The sequence below is a fragment of the Pelodiscus sinensis genome, chromosome 2 (genome assembly GCF_049634645.1).
Source record: "Pelodiscus sinensis isolate JC-2024 chromosome 2, ASM4963464v1, whole genome shotgun sequence".
Taxonomy (NCBI): domain Eukaryota; kingdom Metazoa; phylum Chordata; order Testudines; family Trionychidae; genus Pelodiscus; species Pelodiscus sinensis.
Genome location: NC_134712.1, coordinates 9,532,861 through 9,560,360, shown reverse-complemented (window position 1 = coordinate 9,560,360; position 27,500 = coordinate 9,532,861). Strand labels below are relative to the sequence as shown.

Below are 27,500 nucleotides of genomic sequence, written 5' to 3'. Positions count from 1 at the left end.
CTGTCTGCCTTCCCTCACACATAAATTTAGCTTTGTAAGCCAACACAATGGAAGCCCTACTTGCTGATGAAGTCAACAGGAGGCTATGAAGTTAACATGGAGTCAGCAAACCAGAGAATAATCCTGTGTGTGTGAGAGAGCATGTGAGTGTGTGTGTGTGGGGAGGGAGGCATGTTAAGTCTAGGACAAACAATAACTTTAGGGAATGTAAAGGGAAGGCAAAAAGACACCCCTGTATCCTGCACACGAGGAAGGACTTAAGTACTGAGATTAGAGTCATGAAAATGGGATCCCAACCAGTTGTGCCTGGAAAATGCCAGCTTTGGGTGACAGTAGACTGCTTTGAGACAGCTGATTAGCCAGTTCAAGTGAAGGTTAGCCTCCAGAAAGCATGTAGTGATTGTATTCCATATGCATCCCATTACATTATCCTCCCTTGCTATCTCCTAAATCTTAACCTTGGGAAAGACACACAAGGTTGTTTTCATCACAGCCAGATCAGCACTGTGATGTTATACAGGAGCTAATCCTCATTAGGGCAAACAAGCTGGTGTGACAAAGTCCTTTGGGAGTAGGGCAGCAACCCTGTTATATCTATGAGTAGCCAGTCACAGGCCCTGGATATCACAGGAATTCAAGGGGCTCAGAGACTGGAGTGCATCTATTGTGAACCCACAGCTCAAGGGCTAACACTTCCCTAAGAAAACTCTGTGGGTGGTTTATAGGCTGGCGTTGTCAGGGAGTTGACATCCAGCCAGGAATCTCTCTCACACTAGAGGATGGGTGACCATCAATCCTGGGTACCCCAGGAAAGCACCAGTTATGTGATCTGACCCATAACCAGTAAGACTCTTCTCATTTCATGGGAGACTGGGAAAGAGGAGAACCAGCAGGATCTTCCACATGGACACCCACCAGTTAAGCATGATTATTAGTAAATGACTGTCATTATTTTGAAATAACAGAGTGCCATCTACACAGCAAGCCTGTTATTTCGAAATAATTTGGAAAAAACAGGCTTCTTACTCCAACTTCTGTAAACCTCATTTCATGAGGAATAAAGGATGTTGAAGGAAGTATTCTTTCTTTGACTTCCTGCTGTGTAGACAGTGCCAAAAGCCAAGTTAAGCTACTTCGACTCCAGCTACACAATTAATGTAGCTGATGTTGCGTATCTTAACTCAACTTTGTCCCGCAGCGTAGATATACCCAAAGGCTATGTCTAGACTGGCATGATTTTCCGCAAATGCTTTTAACAGAAAAGTTTTTCCGTTAAAAGCATTTGTGGAAAAGAGCGTCTAGATTGGCATGGACGCTTTTGTGCAAAAGCACTTTTTGCGGCAAAGCATCCGTGCCAATCTAGACGCGGTTTTGCACAAGAAAGCCCTGGTTGCCATTTTCGCCATCGGCGCTTTTTTGCGCAAAACCATTCTCAGTTGTCTACACTGGCCCTCTTGCGCAAAAGCATTTGCACAAGAGGGCTTTTTCACGAACAGGAGAGTCATTGTATTTGCGGAAGAACACTGACAATCTTACATTAGATCATCAGTGTTCTTGCGCAAATTCAAAGCGGCCAATGTAGACAGCTGGCAAGTTTTTCCACAAAAGCAATTGCTTTTGTGGAAAAACTTGCCAGTCTAGACGCAGCCATAGAGTTTAAATCCAAAAGGACTCATAGTAATCACCTAACATGACCTCCTGCACTGAAGAGTAGAACTTCACCTAATTGATTTCTGTTGGAATTAGAGCATACCTTTTGCCAGGGATGGAGAATCCACCATGGCCCATGGTAAGTTAATAAACATTATTTCTTTTGACTACTTTGTTTGCAGTCAGATCAGGAAGCTCAGCTAAAATACTGCCTCTGTAATCAAGAAAACAAGTGAAATTGGCCTCTAACTGGTCTGACATCCTTGATCACAGGGGATACGCTCAGCTAGTGAAGGACACAGGAGAAATATCATCTGGCTTTGAACGCATTACTTGCTTCATGTAAATTTCTCCCAAGAAACCAAGCAAAAGCAGCGCAAACATCAACAACAGCATTGCTATATACATCCATATAGAACTCCAAGGCTTCTACAATCAGTTTGTTAGACCTGGCCACAACCTGACTGAGCTGCTACTGTTTACCAGATATAGCTTATACTTAGCTCAAAGTAGACTTGAAGCCTTTGAGTGTTTGAGTTTGAATAGCGAACTGGCACAGCTGCAAAGTTGGCCTTCAAAAATTATTGCTCCTCGTTTAGATTAAAAAAATAGAAAATTGCTTGGTTTGTTTTCATGAACACTCACAGAGCCCCTTTTGTATTTTATGTGGTGGCAGCTGAAATATGGAGCATCCTAAAATGAAATGAGAAGGCAAGTAAAAAGCATTTGCAATGTTATTATGCAGCACACAATCTAAGGGTGTTGGCTACAGTCCTAGCATTCTAGGGTTTATTCTTAAAATTCCTTGCTTCATGAGAACAAAGGAGCAGGTTCTGGCTTGTGTGCTATTAAATGGAGGCAACAAAAAAAAAAGCACAAATAAGGGAACTCATTTGCAGAGCTAGGCAAAACTTTTCAACCAAAGCCTTCCCCACCACACACACACACACAAAACCCCCCACTGATGTAGCAACACCAAAAAAATTCAAGAATTTATATCATTTTTGCCAAATTCTTTACTTTAAAAAGTCCCCAAAAAGAGCTGTCTTGAGAGTTTGGAAATGAAACTATTTGAATTTTTGGTCTGAAATGACTTTTTGTGTCTACGTTTCCTTTTCTGTTGCTTTAACTTTTTTATTATGGCAAACCTACAATAAAACATGAACATACTACACCACACATTACTTATTACTTATTCAGGATCAGATAATATTCAAGTGTGAATCCTGAGGCAAATTCTTTGCTGCCCAGCATCCTCCTCCTTTGATTATGCTAAAAAGGGTGACCAAATTTCTATAATCTTTTTGGCTCTTGTCTTATGTACATACTTGTTATGAAAGCTTTGCCATTACCAGAATAATCCACATGTATTATACTACAATTTCATAGAAGTCACATTTCTCTACTACTTTGCAATATAAAGCCAGGCCGCTAAGAGAAAAAAGGAATTAATTTGTTGCTCTGTGTGCAATGTGCATCCTTTACTGAAGCACTACCAAAGCAGACAAGGGATCCTGGGGAAGATCAGTCATTGTTATAAGATTCATAAATTGTTTTCATAATTTTTTCCCTGACACTATCTAATTTGTGAACTTAGCCTCTACATATTGCAAGTACAGTATCTAATCCTTTCCCAGCACCGACTCCAACAGAGGGCCTCACTAGCAGCAAAAATAGTTGAAATTGAAACAATTTTGATTATTTCAAACTAAAATGCATCATTTGACCTTAAAACATTTTTTTTGATTTTTCAAATTGCTTAAAATTTTTTTAAAGTGACAATGCACAAAAAAACCCACATTAATTTCTTGAGTGCCACATCCTTGCTTAATGCACAAAAGGCTTGTGTTAATGTGGAGAAGAACATAAATATGCCATTCGAAATTAAAAGGAAAAAGGCTACTGAGATAAAGAGCCTAGTCATGCAAGTCTGAGAAATCCTTTGAAATGTAAGAGAAGATTTTTATAAGGGGATAGAAGGATCCTTCGTCCCCGTCCCAGTCTATTGTCAGGCACTTTCTAACGACATGGTATATCCTGCAGAGTCAGATGACCATGAGTCTAAAGAGCAGCCAGGAGTCAGTCTACATTAGAGCATATTGGAGACTTTTTATATAGTATAAAAAGGGCCTGGTTCAGCAAGAAAAGAAACACAAAATATCTGACTTCCTCCATGCAGACACTCAAGTAAAAATGGAGGATGCCAATTTTTTCAGGATGCCCCACAGCTCTGTTCAAGCTTCTGCAGCATGGAAGCCAGCCATGGATTTTTGTTAACTCAGTCTCAAAATATTGAAGGTATCTTATTTTTCTCAGTTTGATATATTATGCATCTTGCTGCAAGTCTCTCTCTCTGCTTACCATGCACTCCAGTATAAACACCGGCTGTATCGACCATGAATACACTTCTGTCATGTGCTTGCTGTGGTTTGGGGGAGGGATTATTTTATCAGTTTTACTTAGCAAAAGTGAGTTAACATTTTATAAACATACCAGCCCACTTATTGTTTCTTTTTTTCACAAGGGGAAACAGTGTGAATTTTACCATCCCCAAACCCCTGTGCTGCTAAATTAATTTTGTTGAACCTCCCCAAAATGTTGTTTAGTAGTTAACATAGTTGAGCAATCAGGGTTTTTACACAAGCTGTGGCTGCTGTTGGATGCAGCACGCAGTTCACAGTGGAACACCTCCACAGAGTATGCACCATTAAGAATAGAGTTGCTTTTGGCATGCCCTGTCACGAATGCATGTTGTGTAACAGCTCTGCCTAGAACAAAAGACGGGACTATGCAGCACTGTCTTTTGTTTCAGACAGACCAGACTAACATGGCTACAGGTTTCACTAGGGAGTCTATTACAGCTCTGCCTAGGACTCCCTAGTGTAGTCACTCCAACTGCTGTTGTGCCCTGTCCTCACAACTTGGCTCTGCCGGTCAGTTGTGTTTAATTCCACCCCTTCCCAGGTAACAGAAGTTCCATTTCAGTGATGGGTGCACAAAGCTTTCAGTTTTCCATGAGAGATGTCTAGATATTTTCACTTATAGTGAAAACTGTGTAGATCAAGAGCCAGATTGTCTGGCCAGGCTGCACTGTGCTGGATGCAGGGTGGACCATTCAGCCATCTTTAAACTCCCTAATGTTCATCTAGATCCCTGCAGTGCCAAGCAGATTTGCAGCTAGCAGATGGGGTTGGTAGAATATTCCCTTTGGATGATCAAGGAGGGACTGGCATTAGAGACCAAATCTGTGCCCAAGAGAAGAAGTTACAGATGGGGACTGGAGGGGGGGGAGGGGGAACAGAATCTGTCTTATATTTAGCTATAGGAAAGTTTGCTGCTTTTCACCAGCTCTAATTTTATCCCTCTTTTAAAAACAACTAAGATATGGAAGTGATGATCCAGCACAGTCAATGCCTGTGCTCTCTGGAATGCAGAAGGACCTGATGAACTGACGCTAACCCTTATGGCTTTCCAAAGAAGCCAGGACTTAGATTAATATATATCAAGACGACAAGATTCCCCTAATGTCTTCCCTGCCTCTGAAATTTACAGCCAATGGCACTAGTCATAATGAAACACGTGGCAGCCTGTGGATTTTGAATTATTTTCCCCTCCAAACAGATTGCGCCACATCTTGTCATTCATAACAGGAGCGAGGCAAATAGGGAGACCCCTAAAATGCATCAATAAATGGGGGAAGAGAGCAAGTGCACATATCAGTCTCTTTCAAAGGTTTAACCAAAAAGTTGTGATAGGCAAAATCTATTATATATAATGGGATTTGTTCTGATTTCATTTCCATTGTAGGGAGTGCCATTTTGTTTTGTGTTTGTACCGTGCCTAGAACAATGGGTTTCACTTCCTGGACCACGTCTGGGTGCAATAGTAATTCAAATAAATAATCTACTCTATATTTTAGATTTATCTATCTGCTTCATCAAGAACTCCTACATAGTAAGAGCTAGGAGTATCCAATTCAGTATACATCTCCCTCTGATTATAACGTAAAGCATGGTAAGGTTTTGGTTGTGCCAGGAAAATGGGATGTGCTTGGAATGGGATTGCTGCTCATAAAACCAAACAGAAAAGAGACAGAATCACCAAATCAAGTCCAGTCCTCAAAATTGGCATAACTGAGGGAATGTTGAAAGATACTGAACGAAGATAAGGCAGACAAATAGAGCGAATCTGAAATAGGATTGCATCTCAATAAACCTTACAGAAAAGAGATCACAAGGAGAAATTTGGAGTACTGCTTTGTTTTGGCACAGCTAAAGCAACACCTAAGGTCTGAAAGCTAGAAGACAATGTTATTGGAAACCAAATTGACTGTAGCCCTTTTTTTGTTAAGTCATAGTGAATGCTAAAAATGTATAGGGATCAAGAAAAAAATATACTCAATGGAATTCCTGGGTAAAAAAAAAAATCACTAAAAATATTACATGGAAACTTTAAAACAATCCCTTCTTTTAAGAAATCCAAACTAAAAGGTAACCTCATAAAAATAACACTGTATTTTTGAAAAAATACAATCGTTTAAATAAAGCACGTACATTTTCCTTTTCCTCTTCCCCAAAGTCTTAAATCTGCTAGTAGTAGCATAAATCAGGAGTAACCCCAGTGAAGTCAATGTAATATCATAAGTGTAAGATGTATCAGGCTTTGCATCTCCAATTAAATCAAATGTGAAGCCACAACTAGTTAACCAAGTAGGGAGATTGATGAATAAGCTGCCTCGGACACTGGCTATTGCTAGCACTAGGTACTTTTGTTTGTCCCCTCAAGGGGCCATTTAGGAACTATAGTTTAATGTGGTAGGAAGTATTAAGATGACAACTGGCTCTTTCTTTAGAGCTGTGGCCCAGAGTTGTTCAGAGAATACAAGACACCAAACACAGTGATCCATCTTCTACTTCTGAAAACTAACAGTGTGTGTTCAAACCATAGCACTGGACAACAGCTGCAGCAAGGTTCTTGCCTTCCCTTCAACACCTGCAGTGGCTCTGTTTCCGCTCTCAGAACAGCATCAGGTGAACACACTTACTGTGCCAGTCACACTTCTCTGATGTCAAGGGATGCCTCTCATTATCATCCCAACTTTACCTCCATTCCACAAAAACTTGCCACTCTCACTTATCCGGTGGGACATCATTTAGACAAGAAATGCAGAGTCTGGGAACCGAGGCAATACAGCGGTGGGGGGGAAGGGGGGAGAGGAGGGACCTTTTTAGGGTCTGAGACCCTGACCCACAGAAAAGTCAGTCGAGGGCTACACACACAAGTGAGAAGCAAAAGCAAAAAAAAACAAAAACAAAAAATCCTCATTAATGTGGCTCCTAATGGAGAAGGAGAAAAACACTCCCACATTCCCCTTGCCCCCCAGAGCCTAGGAGGGCCCAGACTAGTATATTTTGTGTGCTCCAGCTCTGTGGGGGTTGGCGGGGGGCTGGAATGCTAGCTTGGGCTCCCCAATGAGCCTCGGGGGCTGGATCCAGACAAGCCAGGGGCCACATCTGGCCCCTGGGTCTTAGGCTCCCCACCCCTGCAATACAGAATGTTCTCTGTGCGAAAGGAAAGGATTCCACAGTGTTTCATATTTCCTGCCTGACTTGTATTTGCGCATCCTACATTTGGGCCTTGGCAGACACAGAGGCAGATTAACGGATCCGATTACGCTCTCACCAGATCTCTACATTACAGCAAAAGCCACCAAACAGGCCGTATGTTAAATGACAGCTTCTTAGTCACAGCAACAACCACAACAGGTCAAGGAAAAAGGGGTATTGCATAAAGCCGTGCATTAAGAAAGGACACCAAAAGGAAGAAAAAAATGTAGTCTTAAACCTTAAGGGACTGCACATCACTTTTCTCTCCCGTACTGCTGGCTGGCTTGCTGACAGAAAGGCAAGATCCACAGATGGAGAAGGTGGGAGGAAATTAAACAGAGCAATCCAGCTCATCGACTTCCTAGATCCTCAGCGGCACTTCCCTCGTGGTTTTTATGAAGCCCTTTCACTTTCCATAAAAATGATCATTCATGGTTGTACTAAGCTGCACCTTGCAAATCACAATGCAAAAACCAAAGAAAGAGGTCCATCATTCTTCTCCACTCTCATTTCTAGCTCAATTAGGATCCAATTCAAGTTTTTACATCTATCCTCACTGACTGCCATGGGCTTCGGACAGAGCCCTCTGTGAGTAATGCAGGGAAAATCCACGGGATTAGAAGCACACCCTTCTTATTCAGGAGTAAAATCTCCAAAGCCCAAATGATAAGCAAAGGAGACCAAACCCCGGGAGATGCTGAGCCCCTCCAATTGCTCCGAACTTTCTCACCAAAGTTCTATTACCGGATCAGACTTGCAGTTCTCAAATTAATTCTCCCTCCGGCATCAGGCCCCTGCCAATCAGATTGGTCCCCCTCTCCCCGCCTGCCCACTCCCTTCTTCTACAGTCACTCATGTGAGAAGCAGATTGAGGAGAATTTGACAGAGCGCCGAGTCCTAAATTAATTTCTCACCAAGGCATAAAGTCTCCCAAGACCATTGTAATAAATGGGCAACATACCATAAGACATAAATGAGCATCACTGTGGATAAAATTTCATTGTCCCAATGGGGGACCGGTGCCTGGCACCATACCAGCTATGTAATTCAATAGAGAGTGCGAGCACAAATGGACCTTGGGAAAAGGATTGATTTTAATGTAATCCCATTTACTAATCAAAAGGCGCAAGGGATTACATTTGCTCATAGACATCGGCACATGCTTCCCCGGCTTATCGATAAAGATCGTTTTGTTTTAATTAAGATACAAAATACTAATTCCAGGTCTAATCTTGGCTTCAAACAATCAGTTATGGGCTGTGTGCATGGCTAAAGTTTTAATGCCCTCCCTGCTGTTTTCAATACTCCAAACAGGCCTGTAAGTTTGCCTTTCCCTCGTAAGTTCCCCCACCCATCCTGTGTCGCATGCTAGACCAGAGGTGACCTGTGACGACTTAAACACCATTGTATGAAATTTCAGTTTCAAACTACCAGAGGTTAACAGCATGCTGTATATAAGGATTGAATTTCAGACCAGACATGATTGCAAAAGCAATACCTTTTACGAGAGACGTTTCTAACATAAGAACATAAGAACGGCTGTACTGGGTCAGACCAAAGGTCCATCTAGCCCAGCATCCTGTCTGCTGACAGTGGCCAGCACCAGGTGCCCCAGAGAGGGTGGACCGAAGATAGTGATCCAGCGATTTGTCTCCTGCCATCCTTCTCCAGCCTCTGACAAACAGAGGCCAAGGACACCATTTTATCCCCTGGCTAATAGCCTTTTATGGACCTAACCTCCATGAAATTATCTAGCTTCTCTTTAAACTCTATTATCGTCCTAGCCTTCACAGCCTCCTCTGGCAAGGAGTTCCACAGGTTGACTACGCGCTGTGTGAAGAACTTTCTTTTATTAGTTTTAAACCTGCTACCCATTAACTTCATTTGGTGTCCTCTAGTTCTTCTATTTAGGGAACTAATAAATAACTTTTCTTTATCCACCCTCTCCACACCACTCATGATTTTATAGACCTCTATCATATCCCCCCTCAGTCTCCTCTTTTCTAAACTGAAAAGTCCCAGTCGCTTTAACCTCTCCTCATTTGGGACCCGTTCCAAACCCCTAATCATTTTAGTTTCCCTTTTTTGAACCCTTTCCAAGGCCAAAATATCTTTTTGAGGTGAGGAGACCACATCTGTACACAGTATTCAAGATGTGGGCGTACCATAGTTTTAGACAGGGGCAGTAAGATATTCTGGGTCTTATTTTCTATCCCTTTCTTAATAATTCCTAGCATCCTATTTGCCTTTTTGACCGCCACTGCACAGTGCGTGGAAGTTTTCAGAGAACTGTCCATGATAACTCCAAGATCTCTTTCCTGATATATCATAGCCAAATTAGCCCCCATCATACTGTATGTATAGTTGGGGTTATTTTTCCCGATGTGCATTACTTTACACTTATCCACATTAAATTTAATTTGCCATTTTGTTTTTCAAAATAGGAGGGTAATGTAGGCATACCACAATTGCAAATGAAGCTCGGGATTTGAATTTCCCGGGCTTCATTTGCATAAGCCGGGCGCCGCCATTTTTAAATCCCGGCTGTTCGAACCCCGTGCCGCGTGGAATGAGGAGTAACGGTAGTTCGAACTAGGAAGCCTAGTTCGAACTACCTAGTTCGTGCCGCGTGTAGCCGCGCGGCACGGGGTTCGAACCAGCCGGGATTTAAAAATGGCGGCGCCCGGCTTATGCAAATGAAGCCCGGGAAATACAAATCCCGGGCTTCATTTGCAATTGCGGTATGCCTACATAACCCTCCTATTTCGAAATAGGAGGGTACTGTAGACATACCCTAATAGATTAGTAAGACAGGATTTCCCTTTACAGAAACCATGTTGACTTTTGTCCTACAAATTATGTTCTTCTACATGCTTCACAATTTTATTCTTTACTATTGTAAACACAATATCTTTGTTCAGAAATGTTTGGTTGAAGAATTATGTTTCCTCACAGGCCATTCCAAAACAAAAGCAGGAATTTTGTTTCTACTTAAAATGTTTGTTTCCTTTTTTTTTTTTATAGTTTCAAGAGCAAATTATTATTACAAGAACTGTCACTGAATGCACAGCTCTCTGTTCTGAAAATGACTTTCACTAATGGCATCACAAAGAACAACCACACTGTATTTATCCCTTTGTAGACATTACTACTAGCATTCCGTCTCCCACTTAAGATCAGCTCAGAAGAACATTTTGAGGCATGCTACAACCCTAATGCTAACCAAAAGACACAGACCATACTCACAACCAATATAAAAAATCATACCAGTCATAAGGCAATAGCGGTTTTAAAAAGAAATACAACCTTTTAAACTGAGCTGTCGGCGCAGAAGCTGGCCTTTTGGCTGTCCTTTGAGTTTTGGCAATAGAAGGGTTAATTTGGAGCCCTGATGATGCAGTTGAATAACCACCGCTCAATCTACAAAATTAATCCTGGGCTCTGCATGCAAGTTTTCAGACTCAGTCGGCAGCACAGAGGCCTTACACAGCGTTTAAACTGCGTGGATGATCACATGCCAGCCTCGCAGAATGGGCTGGATTCCCCTGGGGCGAGAACAGCACATGACACACAAGTGATTTGGCCCAGGATTCTCATTCAGTCTCCAAGTGTGTTTGCCAAGGTTTTTCTGCAATAAAGTTAAATCATCTCTGACCCACCGTCCCCTGGCATCTCCCCTGTGCCTCCGCGCCCTACTGTCACTCCTCACATTGCCAGAAAATGGTCACGGCAAGTATACATACTGTAACAATGTCACAGCAAGACAAAGCGGACCCTACACACCTAGAGGTAAGGGGTGTCTCCAATGCCCACTCCTCATGGACAGGGAGGGCAGGGGAGATCATTGGGAGGTGCTGCACCTGATCTGTACTGAAAGAGTTCTCAATAGGACTCTTGAGAGACAAGTACAACCTGTGCACTCCAGAGAGAGAATTTCAAGGACACAAAGAGTAACTTAGTGCTCAAGTCCTACTTACCTCAAAAAGCATGGGTGAGTGGGTGGGGAGGGGGAAGATAATACCTATTTGTGTGTCTCTCTCTGTCCTTGCATTCCTTGGAGGAAGCGGTCACTGCGTGCTGCCACTGTAGCCTTGTACAGACAGAGGTCCTCTGACCTCTTTGTGCACCTGCTCTGGGCTAGTTATAATCTCATCCACATAGGATCTTCTATATACTGTCCATGACATGTGCCAGAGGAGGGAAAGGTGTAAGCATGCGTTGTGAAGAATGAGTCCCTGGGGGGACAGGACATGATACTCTACATCTCACACAGTGACACGGGATGTTAACATCAAACATGTAACAAAGTAAGCTGTGGCCCTAAGCATCAGTCCCTCTAATAGGTAGGGGAAGCTGGAGAAACAGGACTTGGTGCTTAGCCATTGACATATGAGCCTGAAGGACAAGGTGTGGGCATACAGAGCTCACCCCATAAAGCACAGAACGTGCTGCTGATATTCAATTGCTGCTCTGTAGTGCCTGCCCTCGGGGCATCTCAGAATGCATCACAAAAAATTAAGAATGTCTCTCAATCCCACCGGTATTTATTTACTTCACAGGGAGATTGAGAGACTTCCTTAATTTTTTGTGACGCATTCTGAGAGAGCATGGCCTGGAAGTGTGAGCATGGGGCTCAGAAGATCTTGGTCTGGTGTACCAAGTCACTGCATGTGATCTGACTCCAGGGATCTGAGACTCACCGCATGTGATATGAGACTCAGTTTACCACTTCCAGGCCATGCTCTCTTGCCTAATATTAGTGCCCAGAAACATTACTTCTGTGCATCCTTTTGGCTACATCTGTTTGGAGATTCCTAAATCTTTCAAAAACAGGAATCAGAGAGGCAGGAATATTTCAAGCAACCTGTTGAATATTGATCAGCATCTTCACCCATTAAAACCCTTGCAAGCTGTGCCAGCCAAGCAGTTGGTGTGTACAACGGTGTGTACATCCCAACTTCACCCCCACTGACAACTCTAGTTTCATGGCTTACAGCCCCCATTCAGGCCAGAGATACAGCGACAATGGAAACAATGGTTTTGCTTTTCTGGGGTATGTAAACTCATTTTCTTTGTTTTAATCACTGGACTCACCCCATGTAACAATATCAGATTCACTTGGATCCTTGTGTTCAAATCAAACTCAAAATCCAAAGGGAAAAGAGTCACAACTGCAGAGTTTCAGTGCAAACCCAATGAATTCATACAAAAACAACGAATTCTTCATGATCTTGGGTAAAGATGGGTCCAACCTGGGACGCTGGATCAAACCCCAGCACACAATAGACCCAGATCTATGTTCAGATTTGAATTTCACATCTTGGGTCTCAGTTTATAAGGGGCCAACATGGAGAATGAATCCACAGGCTCATCGAATCAGAATTATCCCAAACTACTTGCAAACTCTGCAACTGGAATCCATTTCTGGATTTGCACAAAACGTTGCGCAGTTCCACTTGAAAAACGGGGACTTGCTTTGTGGTTCCAGCAGCAGAACCACAAAGCTAGTAGTCACTCATCCCTATTCGCTGTGCAGTAAAGTGGGTCGCTCAGCAACCTCGTTCATCCTCTGCCGATTGCCTCACTTCATCGTTAAATTGTTTGTTTGTTTTTTAAAAGAGACTTAAGTGCAATAAAAAAACTATACTTATAACCCCCAAAGCTGCCTGCTTCTCATTACAGCTGAGCTCTAAATTCAGACTTACCTGTGTTCGCTGAGAGTGCCTGCTGCTAGCTCTGTATTCATCCCTTCCCAATACAAAGTGCAAGGACTGGGCCCCTCCTACACACTCATTTGCAATCATCTGGCAGAAGCTATGACTCACTGGCTTCTGACACAGACTTCACAGACCAGTTCAAAGAGATTATTAGCTGCTCTTGTGGCAGTTGCAGCTTAAAAAGGAGTTAATATTATTTAAAGGTATCTATATTTGAGATCATTATTTCTCTTACCATGGTAGAGAGGGTTCAAGCCACTTCCCAAGTCCATCTAGCAAACTCTTGGGATTTGGTGCTACCTAGGGACCTTCTTCCAAATGCATGATGTGCTGGTATCTCAAAGATTCCATAGAAGCAGCCAGCCAAAAGACAGCCAGAAGGGAAGGAGACTATACATCCCCTAAGGAAGGTACTGGGTGCAACAGAAGGTCAAGAGTGACTCTGTAGATTGAAGGAAGGGCAACCTGGCTTTGGGAACTCAAGGGAAGAAGTTGATGGGTTTTCTTCATCAGGCCAACCCACTTTTTCCATGTTCACAAAATGTAGCAAGCCTCGGACCTCAGTTCTATTTAAGATCCAGCAGTTTTGCTGGTAACATGTTGTCTCTCTGGAAATGCCACCCACTTTGAGGGATTCAAACATCCATAAAACAAAAAGAGGGCAAGATTGTGAGGCTATAAGTGGTGTTTGATGTATGTTGCACTTCCCAGAAACAGGATAGAGAAGACAAATGTGGGAGAGAACAGGGTATGGAGGGTGTATCCCTTGTGAAATGAGAGCATATATTACAGATCCTCATGGTACACAGTGAAAACAATGATGCACAATGTTAGCCGTTAGCAAACAGGAATGTTGCAATCTCTAGCGGAGGAGCTACCCAAACTGAGAGACAAAAAGAAAGGAAACAGAGCAGGAAGTCAGCAGCAGGTAAAAAGCAGAATGTGTGTAAGAATTTAGAGGTCAAGAGACCAATCCTATGAAGTGCCAAATGCCACGTGGAATTTACCAAGTAGGCTGCACTCCTATTTTATTGTGGGCATCCCCTATGTGGAGGATCATGTCTAGATAAATCTTCATAAAAAATAATGATGGAAGGAGCAGTAATTTAGAATTAAAACTGCTATCAACTCCCTATACACGTCATCATTTCTGATGTACTTTGCTATATTTTAATCTAAAGGGAAGAACTGTCCCTCAGTGCTATGAAGAGTCCATTTTAACAACAGGCATTTTACACAATTCTGGGTGATCTTCCAGGCAGTCTAGTCAGTTTCTAACAAGGTCATGGCATACAGAAGCAAAGGGGGATAGCTGGGAGTATAAACAACAGCAACAGTTCTAAGCTGAAAGCCAGAGGAAAGAAAAGTATTCAGAGGGGCTCTGTTGTAACACACCTGGTTTCCAGCTGCATTTACCAATATCATGGTATTTAGGAGATTAGCTTTCAAGATCAGAATAAGCACTTGTAAAGAGGTAACTGGGGCCAACTCCACTAGGCTACGATAGGAATTTGCCCTGCAAAATACTTTAATTTATTATATTTTACCCAACAATCACTAAGTAGATTGAAATAAAGTTTCCATAAGGCAGACAGAGAGGAGAAAAATGCCTCCAGCCGGCCTTAGATAATACCACAGATTTCATATTTCAGAAGCACTGGAGACAATCAGTCGTAACTCAGATGTAACATGGTCCTCCTCAGAACCAGAATGCTTTCTATTGAAAGGTCAGCCCTGCTTATTATCATTTGGCTGGATACCACGATTCAATATTTTGTTCTGCCTTAAAAATTTCCCTTTTCAATAGGATAGAAAGTTCCAGGCTGAGCTTCTGGTATTTTCTGTTCTCATTGGAGAAATGAAATTCCCATCAAATTCACAGAATGCAGAGGATATAACAAAACCAGTTCTCTACAAAGCTTCTTTCCTGAGACACAACTGAAAAAAGACAAACACCAAAAACCGTCTCTCCAGAAGCCTCTTGAATAAGGATCACACTGTGATCTGCAAAACACACACACACACACACACACACACACACACACACACAATCACTTAAAGCACAATCAGCCCATCAGGGTTCTATATGCGACCTGAAAGACACTGTTTACCATTGCTCATGCAGTATTGTCAGATTCCACTGGTTTGTGTCCGTGCTATTTTTTGATACTGGTATTACTAATATGACACTCACATAAAGCAAGGGCACAGGAAGTCAGGTGCATGCTGATTGCACACAACATTGACTGTACAAGCTGCATGCTCCCTCTAAATCCAATCAAACCATTGCTACAGTTCAAGCAGCATGCCCCCAAAATTTTAGGAATGCAACTGCAGTTAGCAAAACTAATCTATCCCAGGAGACTGTCTTGGTTGTGACAGTCTTATGGTCCATTGAGATGATGAAAGGCCACTCATGTGGCCCACTCACTAGCCTAGATTGCCCATTGCTGACTCCAAGTATAGTCTATAAGCATCCCAAGTCATACAATGACCCCAAACAAACATACATATATGAAGACAGATGCATGTGTAAGCAGGGTCTGAATCAATGCTTCCATTACAGCCAGCTGGAATGGGAAAGAAATTCTACATGTGGTTATGTAAATACAGTTCACTCAGTTTGCTTAGGCCTGCTAGATATTCAACTGTTAGAATAGTGTTTTGCCCATTGTAACCAATTTGGCTTTTGTGAGGTCACAAAGGCTACGTCTATACTGCAACCCGAGGTATCCCAAAATAACTATTCCATGTCTTTTGAGTGCACCCGTTATTTCGAAATATAATGGGCTTACTATCCCGACGTCCCTGTAAACCTCATTCCACAAGGAGTAAGGGACATTTCAGAATAGTGATTTATTTCAAAATAAGTGCTCTGTAGACAGTGCCAAATTTTGAAATAAGCTATTTCAAAATGGACTTGAAATCAGCTATACAATTTGCGTAGCTCAAATTCTGTAGCTTATTTCGAGCAAAGGGTGCAGTATAGCCACACCCAGACTATGTTAACTCTAAATGCAGGAATTATAAGATACGATCACCAATGCTTGCAGTTACTGGGAATGCAGAAAAGTCAGTCCGTGTTTAACTCAGTTCAAAGGAGAGAAACTGTTGGTGTAAAGAATCTAGGATAGACAGAGGCTCAACTTCCAGAGTCCTATAGATTGAGCTGGGGAGGGAGGTGAGTCAGCAGGCTGCATGCCCTCCCAGAGTAAGCTGTAAGACTGGTTCTACCTGTTTTTCCCCACTGTTTCAATGAGAGAGTTAAAGAAAGGCTCCACAAGGAGTCTCTTTTGTATGTAGATTTACTCCAGTGGCTGCTGGAATCTCTTGTGGCTGGACTGTGCTTTGAGCCAAGAGCTGAAATCACTAAGGGTATGTCTACACTACCCTCCTAATTCGAATAGGAGGGTAATGTAGGCATACCGCACTTGCAAATGAAGCCCGGGATTTGAATTTCCCAGGCTTCATTTGCATAAAGCCGTCCGGCGCCATTTTTAAATGCCAGCAGTTCGAATCCCGGGCCGCGCAGCTACACGCGGCACGGAGTAGCTAGTTCGGATTAGGCTTCCCAATCCGAACTAGCTGTACTCCTCATTCCACGAACTAGCTACTCTGTGCCGCGTGTAGCCGCGTGGCACGGGGTTCGAACTGCCGGCATTTAAAAATGGCGCCGGCCGACTTTATGCAAATGAAGCCTGGGAAATTCAAATCCCGGGCTTCATTTGCAAGTGCGGTATGCCTACTTTACCCTCCTAGTTCGAATTAGGAGGGTAGTGTAGACATACCCTAAGAGCTGAGATCATTAGGTTTGGGCCAGAGTCAAATCTGCTGGTTGTGGTGGAAGATGCGACAGGCATCATGAGCAATCAACAGGGAGACGATGGAGAAGCGTGAGAAGCAGCCAGCAGAGCAGCAACAGCAAGGGGCAACAAAAGGCCAGCAGAGCGGCGCCAGAGAGCAGCGAGCAGGTAGGTGGTGAGTAACAAATGGAGTGGGTGAGCTGCCTCCTCACCCCCCGCCCCGACTCAGTATTTGAGGTGAACTCTGCAAATGCACCTCTGAATTCTGGTCCGCCCAGACCAAGAATAGTGGCTGTGAGTGGGGTGCAGAGATAGGTTGGGCATGTAAAGGGGACATTTATATTGCGGGATCTTAGAGAAAAATGACATTGCCCAAGCTACCTGAGCTGGGACATTAACTCATGGTTTTAGTCATGAACTTTGTGTGTGGTGTTTTCCCAAATTAATGCCATGTTAATGTTTCCCCCTTTTAATAAAAAGTTTCTTTTCCATGCTCAGACTCTGTGCTTGTGAGTGGGGAAGCATTGCCTCCCAGAGGTGCCTAGGGATGTTGTGTCAACTTCCCACATTACTGAGTAGGGTCTTGAGCCAGTTCTGTGCTGGATGGATGGAGAGGAATCCTTAGATATGGAAACCAACCTTGGCTGCTGCTGGTTGCACCTGGCAGAAGGGTTACACATGGGCCAAAGGAAAAAGAGAAGCCAAAGACGACTTCAAGGTTGTGGGTCAGAACAAACTACACAACAGGTGTCATTCTGTGCCAGACCAGTGGTCCATCTAGTCTAGGATCCTGACATCTCAAAGCAAGACACAAGTAGTTCAGCAATGGACAATTATGGAGTAGCCTTGCGCATCAGGCAAATGTCTTTGTATTCCCATTCTTTATGTCTTAATCCTAAACCTGTTGAACCCGAATGAGAGTCTTTCCAGTGATTTCAACAAACTTTGCATTAGGACTTTAGTATTTGGTTCATGTACTGAAGGTCAAGGGTTTTGATTCCTTATCTTGTGTTCTCATTATCCACAACACTCCATTTTGATTCTTTTCCCCCCAAAATGAAACTGTCTAAATTGACATGTTCCTGCAGAACATTTGATGTTGACAAAATGTCAGATAGGAATCGGTTTCACTGGAAGGTTTTCCACTAGCTTTGATTTGCAGTATTATCGCACCTGACAGACCTTACACAGCATTAAATTCTGGCTGTGCTTTGAGTAGGAGCCTCATAACAGTTTTATTGAGGTGACCTCATAAAACAGCAGGTTTTCTTCTTAAATGGTGAGAGTTTACTTAGAACCTTGAAGTGGGGATGAGTCATTCCCATAATTCCTTCCAATGTGCATTATCTTTGTTGATAATGAATGTCACTCTTCTTTACCCACCTTTGTTAGGTCCCTCCAACCTTGATGGAATAATAAAATGGTGTGTCATCTGGCAAGTTTGCCAACTCCCCATTCCCACTTCCCCCTTTCCACATAATTAACTAGCAGATGATTAAACACTGCATTTGGCCTCATGCTAGATTTGTTGAGATTGGAGAAAACTGATGTGCAAATATGCTATGAGATGCACAGTGTAAGATAATTAAGAGAGAAGAATGTTTTCAATACCCTGCCCCTCCTCCCACCTACTTATAGCAAGTAAAATGGGAAGAACAATTCTTGAAGGAATATTTGTCTTTGGCTACTGCCAGTAACCCATGGGATGATCCCCCAAGCATCAGAGTCCACATGACTGCTCATGAGATTAAGGGAAGTGCAGGAGGAAGCATGGTATCCTGCATTATGGAGGAAGGGGGAAATCAACAATTTAAGGTGCTTTCTCAGCATATTGCTGCAGGAGCAAGTCTTGTGATTTTTCCAGATAGAAAAGCTTTGGATAATGGGTTTCAAAAATGACAAGTCTTAGGAAATATGGCTGCAGGAATGCATGCAGCAAGTAGTATCCTGAATTCCTTAAGCAGCCAAAGCTCCTGACATCAGTAACAGTAATGGATGTGTGAAGAATGCAGGACTGGGGCATAAATGTGTAGCTCTAGATTTTCTATTACCTCAGTGTGCCTGGGATTGGCATCAAATACCTTGACCACCTGGATCACTCCTCCACACACACCAGATGCCCTGGGTAGTCCACGGTATTAATTCAATGTGCCACAGTTTGTAGGTGATCAACTTACATCTTGATCCTAATTTTCAGAGATGCTGAGCACACAAAATTGTTATCCCTTTTGTCAGGAGTCAGAGGCACTTGGAAATATCAGGGATTCAGGACCCAACCTTATGAGTCATTTTGAAAATCTTGGTTCCAATATTGCAACTAATACAGGTCAGACTGACTCCTCTGAGGATAGGAAGACCCACTGCAGTCAATCGAGCTCAGGATAGGACAGACTGAATATTACCAACAATTATAGGAATGTGGCATTAAGACTAAAGTCCCTTCATGGTAACGTTTATATATCATTTGGAAATTCACCCATCCCTTTGGGAATCAAAGGCCTTGTCTACACTGTTATGTTTTGTCTTTTGTTGACAAAATAGTGAGGCTATATCTACACTCGCGGCTTCTTGCGCAAGTATGGACGTTCTTGTGCAAGAATATGCAGAGCATCCACACTGCCCGCCCGCTCTTGCGCAAGGAAATTTACAGTACGGCGTGGTAAGAGAAGGCTCCTTGCACCAGAGTTACACTCTTTTTTATCACGTGTAAGCCCTCTTGTGCAGGTGCTTTTGTGCAAGAGGGCAGTGTGGATGCTCGGCAGGGATTTCTTGCGCAAGAAATCCCTATGGCTAAAATGGCCATCGGAGCTTTCTTGCGCAAGAGAGCGTCCACACTGCCATGGGAGCTCTTGCGCAAAAGCACAGCGCACACATGGCAGTGTGGACGTTTTCTTGCGTAAGACTTCTTGCACAAGAACCCTTGCGCAAGATGTCCTTCCGCAAGAAACCACCAGTGTAGACATAGCCTAAGAGGGTACATACTACAATGCAAATTTGTTAGGAAAAACACCCAGTTTTGGTGACAAAAAAAACTTCCACCTATGTGAGAGGTTTTCATCTTTTCTCCTCCCTTTATTGTCGGCAAAGAGCCAGTGTGGACTCTGCTGTTTGTTTTGTCAAGAGAACTGTCTTCCACCAGTATCCCACAATGACTGCCCTGATGGCTGTGGGTTTTGTGATCTCTGCTGCCCTGCAGATATGCACCCCTCCCCTTTCAGAGCCCTCAGAAATACCTGATAGCTGAGTGAGTGGCTCTGTTTGGGAAACAAACTAAAAGAGCAAATACAGGTTGGACTGCCCAAAACTGGGACTCTCTGATCCAGCAACATCTGTGGTCCAATTGGGCCACAGATGTTCCCGGATCAGGGAGTCCTGTTTGGGAGCCCCATGGGCATGAGGGGCTGGGGCTAGGCATGCGGCAGATGCAGCAGCCCAGGTAGTGAAGCCAGGGCTGAGGATATAGAAGCTGTGGCAGTCCCAGTAGCAGGGCCTGGGCCAGGGACATGGCAGCCTCAGCAGTCCCAGTAACAGAGCCAGGACCAGAGATGCAGCAGCCCCAGTAGTAGGGATGGAGATGGGGATGGAGATGCAGCAGTCCAGGCTGCCAGGGCTGTAGGGGGTGGCTGAGGCTAGCAACAGGGAGGGGAGGTGGGCTAGCATGGCTGGTATCAGGGGACCTCCCCTGCTCCAGAAAATTCCCTCATTCAGGACCAGTCAGGTCCCGAGGGTGCTGGACCAGAAATGGGAATCAGAATGTTCCTGTTCTGCCCTGCTAGAAACACAGCAGCAGGGAGACTGCTGCTGCAAGGGGAAGGCTTACAAGACAAACATTGCTATCAGGAAATAAAATGAGTTAGCCGCAGGTTAGCATGTTGCATTTACCAAGAGCTCACACTCGTGAAGACTAGAATTATTCACACAAAGTATTTTCTTCTTAGAATATGTGCATAACGCTGCAGAACAAATATCTGTCGAATGGCAGCTATTAACATCTTCCCGCACCGCCTTGCATATATCTGGGTGTGCCTTGTCTCCCATGGAGTTACGACTAAGTAAGAGTGAATGGAAACGGCATCGCTCCATTCTATGGCGTAGAGACCTCACACACACTGTTTCTGGAATGAAAGGACAAGTAACAGTCTGTTCCTTATAGGTCTCAGGCCTCCTTCTCAGGCCCTGACTGTGCTGTAGGGATGGTGAGGGTCAGACACTTGCTCTGGGTGGCAGAACCTCCCTCCCCAGTCTGGCCTGCAAGGCCTTTTACCACACCCAGCACCAGCGTGGTCCAGCCTCAGCTCCACTCTCTACTGTTCTGCCTCCAGCTCCTAGGCTGCTTCTCTGGCCCCTCTGGCTCTGTGGCTGCCGCCCCGCTCCCAGCATGGATCTGCACTCTGCGCTATGGCTCAGAATCTGCAGTTGCAGCTCTCCCTCCAGCATGGCTCTGCAGCGGGGCTTTGTCTCTGGCTGGCGAACGTTGTTTCCTTAGCGCTGCTCCTGTCTGACCCAGGCAAACCCAGCTCACAACTGAGGATGGAGGACTCTCCCGCAGACTCCTCACTCCCTCATTGGGCCGCCTGCTCTGTCAATCAGGCTAACCTGGAGTGCTGGCCTCTTCTCATTGTTCCTGGAGGCTCTGTCGCGGGATCCTGATTTCTCCTTCCCCTTCCTTTCGATACTGGGAGCTAACCAACCAAAACCCACAATGAGTTTTAGTGTAGACAACTGAGTTTTAGAATATCAAATGTAATGTGCTTAATGGGGAGCGTGAGAATAAACAACTATAACTCTGCCGGCCGCCCTTCTCTGGTTAGCAGGGAAGAACAGTTTTCTAGGCTCTTAATAAAGATGCATCAGGCAGATTGCTTGTGTCTGTATCTGGTGTCAAAGCGGAAAGAGATCAGAAGGATCTTCGTGATTCAGCATGATCACACTGTTGCGCTTAGGAGTAATTAGAATACAGGTTGTGCCATAAAGGGACTACGATGAATGATTAAAAGTTTGTACTAACAGAAGCTTTGTACTGGAAGCAGATTGATACCTTACTAAGGAAATTGTATCACTTTTCCCATGTGAAATAACTGTGTGCTTCCTGGCCAAGGGGGGTGAATGAGTGTGGAATGTGAATGTTTGGAAAGATAATAACTTGAAGGCTCAGCAGTTTCAGAGTCCAGATGGTCAAAGAAGCCAGAAGACTCAGGGGCACCAAGGTACCATCAACTGGGCCCAGTATAAGACAGACTGGTGCAGAACATATAGATGGCCTTGGAATCAGGAGCAAGCTCCCCTTTACAGATGAATGCTGGTACTGATGTCAGATGACAAAGAAAAACACCTTCCAGATAAACAGATGTTAAACAAAACTGATGATGATGAAGAGCTCACAAAGCAAAATGTATAGAGCTGAATGGGAGAAAAGTTAATTGCACAGAAGGTCTCAAAAATAAGACCAGTCTCTCTGCAAGCCTTTTCCACGCAATGAAAGCGTCTGTACTTGCTCTTTCCATGCATCAAAATTGGTTTTCTCTGATCACTCCTGGCAAGTGTGTAATTTTGAATTCTGCTCACTGCACATCTACATTAGCGAGAGAGAGAGAGAGAGAGAAAACTCTCTTATTACTGACCAGCTGCATTCTTCAAAAATTGCTTCTTTTTTTTTTTCCTGAAGAGGTCACCTTGATATATTGTATATCTGGCATAGTCCATGCCTAAAGAGCCCTTTGTCATGAAGAAAATCAATACCAAAATAGGAGACGAGAACAGCGAGTGAACAAAATTATAGCTATTCCCTTTGACATTACTGGAACTATTTACACTTCCTGTGGCCTAAGACACATTCCCCTCTCAGCTCAGACTACTGCAACAATTCATTAAAATTACTGAAATAGGGAAACTTCCATCCCGAAAGATCTCAAAGTGTTATATGAACACAGAGAACGTACTCCTAAGTCAAACAGCTGGGTCTCAAGTTCATTTAAATACTCCTTTGAACTAAGGGGCGTCGAACAAGTTATTCATCAGATGACGGGCTAGTAGTGCCCAACACTTTCCATCACAAGATCCTATTCTCAGTTGCTTATAACTTTGCTGAATTTCAGTTATTCCCAAATGGTTGACATTTTTCTTGCTTTGTGTCTGCACAAGTCAACGGTAGGAGAACTTTGTTGTTTTGCAATACTACAAAGCAACCACTTATTTGAGGTGCTTTTGCTCCCCCGTTTTATGGAACAGGATCTTGAACTATGGCAGAGGTGGCCTTGGTGAGAGAGACATATGCCCTTTGCCACTCTGAAAATCTGCTGAAATGTAGACAAGTTACACATCTTTGCAAAAAATCAGTTTGCACATGCTCAGTACAGACTTCTTCTATTTAAACAGCCGAATCTTTGAAGATTCTGAGTGCATTTAGCATGCGCCATCACAACATTCTCAACTCTGGCATTTTCTAAGTTGACTACTTGCTTTAAGATAAACATAACCACTAAAGTTAGTTTTTGTGTGTGTGATCTACATTTAGGGTGAAATCTTGGCCTCAGTGAAGTGAAAAGCAATTTTGCCATGAAATTCAGTGAGGCTAGGAACTCACCGATCAATAGAATTTACTTTACCTGCCTCTGAACTGTGGCCACTTCTGATTTGTAATTTGGCAGCTGCTTTAACATTGCCCCCTTGTCCCACAAATGCAGAAGTTATTTACAGATGCAAAATCTGATTTACACAAGTGGGACCTGAGACCAATTATTTGTACTGAAATATAATGTAGAGGCTCCAATGAGAAATCAGGGTTTTACTGTGTTAGGCATTGTAAAAACCACATATGACTGTCCTGGTACCATAGTCTAAACCTATAGGAAAAAGACAGGTCAAGACTGAAGTAACTGATCAAGGGTTTGTCTGCTTGCTGAGGTAATGTGTTCCCTGGAAGTGATTTCTAAAGCATGCTAACATGTTGCATGTTAATTGGGCTGGGTGGACCTAGCACCGCTGTTTGAAATGGTACTATCCAAAAGCACATTAGGGAACCCCTAGTTTACACAAGCAGGGTCTACTTGACCATTAATATGCCATAACGATCCCCTAACCAGCTGCCATGGACAACTAAGAACAAGTCAGTCACCTTGGTACACCTGCCTCTGTGGATAAGAAGGGCAAATTCAGTCTGATTTCATAGCTACAACCAAACCACAAGAGACAACTTTCCCCTAACACTCATTCTGTCTCTGCCCAAAGGAAACAGTCCACGCTCAATAAAAAGCCTGTTCTTAAAAAGACCGCTCCACCTTGGTTCACCCACATCGCAGATTCTTTCTGCCTGCTTCTCAGCTTCCTCTGTGTTAAGTCTTCCATGAGGTGGGGGGTGAGAGGCAGAATAGCCTTCACCTATGTGTGCTCACACAAGATAATCCAGTCCTTTGTCTTGCACATCCTGGGACCTGCACTGATTCCAGTGACTTCAATGGGTATAAGATCAGGTCAGCTCTCCCCAGACTAAGAGTAGCATACAGAGGGGACCGTATATGTTGGAGAATGTAAGCGGAGGTATTGTCACAGAATGGATTTACCTCAGGTTCTCAGCTGCAAACAGTTCAGACAGCAAGCACCATTTTGCATAAAAAAATGATGTTGTTGCAACCCCACTTGGCAAAAAAAATGCAGTTTGGGGTTCCATTAACAGAGGCATAACATGCAAGTCATGGGAAGGTGAAGGCTCTGCAGCTCAGGCCTAATCAGCACTGAACAGACCAGAACTGTGTCCAATTTTAGTCACGGCTGGATAGAATGGATATAGAGAAACTGTGAGGCACAATAAAGATGACCAAAGGGATGGAATGCAAGCTGCAGGCTGAAGGAACTAGGTCTGGAAAAGAGGCAAATACGGGGGGGATATGATAGTGGTCTTCAAATACCTGAAAAGGCTGCCATTAAAAATGAGGGGGAAAGTTTCCATGTTAGGTGGTAAAAAACCACGAGGAGTCCTGCAGCACCTTAAAAATGCATCTGACTCAATGGGTCTTTGCCCATAAAAGCATATGCCCAAATGAATCTATTAGTTTTTAAGGGTATGTCTACACTACCACCCTAGTTCGAACTAGGGTGGTTAATGTAGGCATTCGAAGTTGCAAATGAAGCCCGGGATTTAAATATCCCGGGCTTCATTTGCATCTTGCTGGGCGCCCCCATTTTTAAATCCCCATTAGTGCGGACTCCGTGCCCGCGGCTACACGCGGCACGGAGTAGGTAGTTCGAATTAGGCTTTCAGGAGTACCGGTAGTTCGAATCACAAAGCCTAATTCGAACTACCTACTCCGTGCCGCATGTAGCCGCGGGCACGGAGTCCGCACTAACGGGGATTTAAAAATGGCAGCGCCCGGCAAGATGCAAATGAAGCCCGGGATATTTAAATCCCAGGTTTCATTTGCAACTTCAAATGCCTACATTAACCACCCTAGTTCGAACTAGGGTGGTAGTGTAGACATACCCTAAGGTGCCACAGGACTCCTCATGGAAAAAAGTCGTTCTCTTACCATAGACCGTAGGACAAGAGGTTCAATTGGTTCAAACTACAGCACTGCAGATTTAGGTTAGATCTCAGAGAAGAAAACCTTCCCATCTGGTAGAACAGTAAGGACAAGGGAAGAGCCTTGGAAGATTGTGGAAGCTCCTCTACTGGTGGATTTGAAAAGGAGGCTGGATAGCAGTCTGCCTTGGATGGTTGAGATGCAACAAATACTGCATCTCAGCAGGGTAGATTGGAGGACCCCTTTTAACTCTGTGGTGCTGTTTTCAGATAGGAGAAAGGCCTCTTCCCAAGGCAAAGTGCTGTAGGTAACAGGCCTAGCACTGAGGCGCAACCCTAAGACACTGAACAAACTCAGATGGTACTGTCTGCATCCCCGCCGTTCGTACAGCAGTATGTATGGCTTACTGGGGAACGTCTACACTAGGAAACTATCTCAAAATGACTAAAATCGATTTAATAACTCCTGAAATAACAAAATTGAAATAGTGTGTCCTCACTACAGAGAAGCCTCAAAATTAGTCCAAGGCAGGCTCTGTTAATATAGACACGCTACCTTGACTTAGAGTCCCAGGAAGCACTGGGGAGTAATTAGTTCAAATTACTCTAAGGAGTTGTTATTTCGAAATAACTACTGGAGCACCCAAACTACCACTATTTCAGAATAACTATTTTAAAATTAGTGTTATTCCTTGAGGAAAACAGGAGTGCAGATTTCAAAATAAGCAGCCCATTATTTCAAAATAACGGGCTCGGTAGTGTGGACGCCCCGTTTATTAATTCGACCTAAGAGAGGTTATTTTGAAATGAAGTCCTAGGGTATGTCTACACTAGCCCCCTAGATCAATCTAGGGAGGCTAATGAGGGTGACCAGAATTGCGAATCAAGGCCGGGATTTAAATATCCCGTGCTTGATTTGCATGTTCCCGGCCGGTCGCCATTTTAGAAATTGACTAGCCCGAAGTAACTGCCTGCGTCTACATGCTGCAGTGAAACGGGATTCCGGAATAAAGCCCTACATCGAATTAGATGGTATTCCTTGTGGAATGAGGTTTACCACATAATTTGATTTAGGAGCTTTATTCCGGAATCCCGTTTCACTGCCACGTGTAGACGCGGGCAGTTACTTCGGGCTAGTCAATTTCTAAAATGGAGACCGGCCGGGAACATGCAAATCAAACGTGGGATATTTAAATCCCAGCCTTGAGTTGCAATTCCTGTTGCCCTCATTAGCCTCCCTAGATCAATTTAGGAGGCTAGTGTAGACGTACCCCTAGTGTAGAACAGAGGTTGGAGCCCTATCCTTTACCCAGTGCTCCCCAGTCTGGGAAGCCCCTTATTGAGTAGCCAAGACACCATCTTTAGATATGAAACAAAGCCAGGACAAATGAGCATCTCCCTCCTAACCAGCTGGCCCACACCCTGCCTCAGCCAGCATGCTGCTGTAGGTGTTAGGGTTATACACTTACATATTTTTAGTTCCTCTACCAGTGACTATTTCTGCATTCTGAATTATGATGCAATTTATCCCACTTTCTGTCTCTCATTTGGAGGAATATTATTATTAGTGGAGCTGAGACAATGCACTCAGTGCTGTACGTTTATTCAAGCACTCATGTAATTCTTTGCCGCTGTGAGTCACCCTAAGTAAGACAAGAGTTCTGTTACAGTTCGGGGGGGTGTGGAACCTTCTATGGGTCAAGGGCCACTAGTTCATAGGGGAAAAAAAAAACACCTCACTGACATGGCCCTCGACTGAGTAGCAGAAAGACACACCCCACATTCCCAAAGGAGTGTAGGAGGTAGTAGATTTAGTGAGCTTCCCAGGCTCTGGGGTGGGATCAAAAATGAGGGGTTCAGTGTGTGGGAAGGGGATTGCTGAGAAGCAGGCTTGGGGTGTAGGGTCTGGGCAGGAGGGAGGGTACTGGGATAGGTTGGGGTTGGTAGGTCTGGGATGGTGGTAGGGTGCAGGAGCGGGCTGGGAATGGGAGGACTGGGTGGGTGGAAGGTAGGTTGCAGGAGTGAAGTGAGGGTGGGTGGTCTGGGCAGGAAGGGGGTGCAGGAGCTGCTTCCTCCCCCCACCAGGCACAGCCCATCAATTGGATCCAGACCCGGCTTGCCTGACTCCATCCCACGAAACTCAGGGCTCTTTCCTCTGCAGGAAGGAGCCAATGCTGATGCTCCAGCCCAGTTTGGGAGGGGGGAAGAG

General features: G+C 44.0%; 1 protein-coding gene across 9 annotated transcripts in view; it reads right to left on the bottom strand.

Annotated features, from left to right (window-relative positions):
- Window positions 1–27,500, bottom strand: part of FAM135B (family with sequence similarity 135 member B) — a 388,356-nt gene that overhangs the window by 288,208 nt on the left and 72,648 nt on the right. Inside the window, exon 1 of one of the 9 annotated variants that reach the window (XM_025184899.2) lies at window positions 12,962–13,069. The exons of 6 other annotated variants lie outside the window; for them this stretch is intronic. The gene's annotated coding sequence lies outside the window, so the exon portion shown is untranslated. Of the gene's footprint in view, window positions 1–10,562; window positions 10,716–11,233; window positions 11,498–12,961; window positions 13,070–27,500 lie in introns of those variants that run through there. 2 more of the 9 variants (XM_025184900.2, XM_014573841.3) reach the window with 2 other exon arrangements.